Below are 250 nucleotides of genomic sequence, written 5' to 3'. Positions count from 1 at the left end.
TTTGCTAATTTATATTTAAAAAAATAACAGAAATATCACATTTCATAAGTATTCAGACCCTACAACTCAGTACTTTCTTGAAACACCTTTGGTAGCCAAGTGGTTAGAGCATTGGACTAGTAACCGAAAGGTTGCAAGATCAAATCCCTGAGCTGACAAGGTACAAATGTAAAAATATATTGTTCTGCCCCTGAACAAGGCAGTTAACCTAGTGTTCCTAGGCTGTCATTGAAAATAAAAATGTGTTCTT

The sequence above is a fragment of the Oncorhynchus mykiss genome, chromosome 6 (genome assembly GCF_013265735.2).
Source record: "Oncorhynchus mykiss isolate Arlee chromosome 6, USDA_OmykA_1.1, whole genome shotgun sequence".
Classification (NCBI taxonomy): domain Eukaryota; kingdom Metazoa; phylum Chordata; class Actinopteri; order Salmoniformes; family Salmonidae; genus Oncorhynchus; species Oncorhynchus mykiss.
Note: the sequence above shows the minus strand (reverse complement) of the source record.